We start from the raw sequence: 3,720 nt of genomic DNA, 5'->3' as shown, positions 1-3,720 counted from the left end.
AGAAAGAAAGAAAGAAAGAAAGAAAGAAAGAAAGAAAGAAAGAAAGAGGAAAGAGAAGGAGATGAAACTCATACTTTTCAATCCATGCCATACACAATGGACTCTGTGGAGACGGATGTCATTCACAACGCATATGCCTCCTTAAACACATGCATACTTCTTTTTGGTTGTGCAGTGTTGGGGATTGAATCCCTGTGATCACACCCAAGGCCTCACACAAGCTAAGCACATGTTAACCCTCTGTGTGTCTCCCCGGCACCATATGTTTGTGCTCAAACCACCCTCCCTGTGTTTTGTGTCTGTGCAGCTGGTCTGTGGAACACAAATGAGCTGATTTATATTTATCCCTGCTGAAATACACCGTGTTTGTTAGCCTGACATTGCAGCAACTTTGGGCGATCCTTAGCCAGCATTTTCATCTCCTAATTATTTCTCTCAGACAGAAATTAGGCGAACTACTCCTGTCTTTGGGAACACACTGCTATCATTACCCTACATATCAGGAGAACAGCTAGTGGAATTTAGCTTCTGTGGGTCAAGGAGCAGGAGGATAGAGAATAGAGGGGTCTGTGGAGAAAGGCAGGTAGTTCAAGTGTTTTGTCTCACATTTCTTGTTTACCCAACAGGACAAAGCAAGCAGCTGTGCGACGAAAGCAGTGCCACAAAGCCACGGTGCTACAGTTGTTCTGAATGTCGGAGACAGGGGCCTTACTGCTTTGGACACAGCCAGCTGTGCACAGTGTGGTCTGTTCAAGAAATGCTCCCTTCATCAGCTAAGCAGGACCAGCACGGTGGCTTCAAGGCTAAAGACACGAGTTTCTGAGGTTGACACCTGAGTTTGTCCCCACAGCCCACTTGGTGGGAGGAGAGAACCCATTCCTGCAAATTACTCCCTCATCTACACACAGGCAGTGGCACCTGTGGACATATACATACGCACACACTCGCACACACACATACAGTCAATAAATGTTTCAGAAATCAGCCAATCAAAACAGGGCACAATCAATCAAGTTAACCTTCTTCGAAGTGGGGTCACACATCTGCTGTTGCCTTGAAATTCTGTCCAGCAACAGGAGGATTGCAAAGAACATCCTGGCTTCTCTTGCAGCCAAGGTAAGTGATGGGCTAAGAAACTGCAGAAAGAGGAGCTTACGCAGGCAACTAAGCGTGCATTACAAGATCATGGGGTGTTTTTTTTTTTTTCATCCCAACAAAACATTTTTTATTTTTAAAAGATTTATTTTATGGTGTGCTTTGTGTATACATATGTGTGTGTGTGTGTGTGTATGTATGCAAGCATGAATAAGTATACATATGCATGCTTTTTGCACAATACGAAAATAGTAAGTCTCACAGCGACTGCATTAAAAAGAAAAGGCCATATCTGCAATAATCTGGGATAAAGTGTTCTCCCAGGTAATCAGGGTGGCTTTCTTTGTCCGGAGCAGATGCTATGAGATCATGTCTCCAGTAGATGAACTGAGAATGAATATACTTAAATTATGGTGCTCACACAGAGGGCTTTAGCCTGAACATTTGTTCACAAGATTTATGGTACTGTCCATCCGGCAGAGTCAATGAAAAAAGAGACAGAGAAAAAAAACAGAAAGAACAGAAACTTAATTACACCATATGGACACCAGTTTGCCTAAAAGAGAAATAAAATTGTGTGTGTTTGTGTGTGTGTGGGGGGGGGAAGGTGGCTTAGGGAGTCAGAAATTTTTCCAGACAAAGAGGAGGAAAGACAGAAAGGAGGCATATGTGAGAGAGAGAGAGAGAGAGAGAGAGAGAGAGAGAGAGAGAGAGAGAGTGTGTGTGTGTGGTGGGGGGTGTGATGGGAGGGGAGGTACCTATGAGGGGAGACAGAAAACCTATGAAGCACTTGCAATGCATCAGAAGTATGTGCTTGACCCCTAGTGTGTGTGGGAGAGGATGGTGCTAGCGAAGTTCCCAGGGAGCTTTTAGGAAAATGCTCCCCAACACTGTGCTCAAACCACCTGCTTTAAGGCAGCACCCCTTGTGAAGTCGTTTGATTTTTGCCTGTCTTTCTGTTAGAGAAGAACAATTTTATCATTCTTTCTTCATGGTAACTCAGGTTTGGATTTTTAAATTTATGTCTCAGAACTGTTCCGTTGTTTATATGGCTCAGAGGGTGTTATTATCAGATCCAATTAAAAATAGTCCTTCTGCTAAAAAAAAAAAAAAAAAAAAGAATCAGCACCGTTCCACGGGAGGACCCACCCTGTGTGTGAATTAATGTTTGTTAGCACCTTATTTGCTTTCAGGAGTCCCTTGGGTACTCAGCATGTGACAAAACCAAAATCCTTTATTTTGTTGGTCCTCAGCTTTCTCAGAAACACATACCTGACTTTAATTTACTGCACATCAGGACCTTTAGGTATCTTTCTGAGATCTCATCCGCAAAGCCTGCTACATGTTTGGCAAAGACTGTTAAGATCTACAGATGAACCTGGCTAATGAATAATACTAATGATCATGTACTCATGAAATGATAATTGTCCCTCTTTGGATCATTCAGGATTCCAATGCCTCCACCCAAATCATTACGTGAATGGCAGTCAGCCTCTGAGGACTGGCTCTAGCTTTTGTTTTGAAATTTGCAGATTGGAGCAGTGATGTGCGCTCCGCACCTCTGGGTAGTTTTTTTTTGTAGTTTTCAGTATGCTTTCAGAGTGTATATCATATAACTCTCATGCAAACAACATTTTATCTTTCTCAGGCATGCGAAGACAGTAGGATTCCTGCATCCTCAAAAACTAATCATACATGCCTCCGAGAATAACTGTTGGATCTATTTTCCATAGATTTTGTGGTTAAAAAGGTGATCGATGGTTCTGTTTCCTCTCCGAGAGTCAAGTGAATTTATCAACCTCCAGTGGCTGCACTTACCTGAAACAAGGCCCCTGTTCTGGGCGGGCTACCTGCCCAATTCATCCTCTGTGCCTGATTGCTCGCCTCCCAGTTGTCTTCCACCATGGCTGAGCCTGCAGCTTTAATGGTGGGCATCGGCACTGAACAGCCCGCCCTACAAATGGAAGTGTCTTCCCTGTGCAGAGGAAAGAGGCAGCTCTTTCACCACGCCTCACCTACAGACCATTTATCTAACAGACTCCATTTCCTGCTTGCCATTTGCCAGTATTTATCTTGTGTGTGGGCTCCCAGCGAGGACTGTCATAAAGGATTGTCCTGTTAGAACCCAAACTCATATTTTTCCATCTAAATAATGAAGAGGCCTCAACGATCTCTCTTTCTCTCCTTTGTTCCCTGCTCAGTAGCAGGCCAATGATCAGAATGCTTTATTCATAGAAAACCTGATAACTGTTTTTGCTTGTATCTGGGTCTCTCTTTGTAGCCCATGTCCTCGGGAAGTAATCTGTTCAATTAGAGGGGGCAGGCTCCCTCTCCTTTCCTCTTTTCTGCCTTCCTGCCTCCTCCCCCCATACCTTTTTCTCATTTCCCTATTCTCCTTTCCTTCCATTTTCCATAGGTAAATATTGCCATTTTTTTTCCTCAAGAAAAATCCTTATTTTAGAGTCAGGAGGAAAAAACAATGCTGTTCAGAGAGCTGCTCTGACAGGTATATTGTACTTTCTGTTGCTGTGGTTTAAATGAACAGTTATTTAAGTAGCAAGAGGGCATTGCAGTTAAACAAGATTCTTTTCTTAAATCCAGCAGTTTCAAGCCATTCATTTTTAC

The sequence above is a fragment of the Psammomys obesus genome, unplaced genomic scaffold (assembly GCF_907164565.1).
Source record: "Psammomys obesus unplaced genomic scaffold, mPsaObe1.curated_primary_1811, whole genome shotgun sequence".
Lineage (NCBI taxonomy): Eukaryota > Metazoa > Chordata > Mammalia > Rodentia > Muridae > Psammomys > Psammomys obesus.
Note: the sequence above shows the minus strand (reverse complement) of the source record.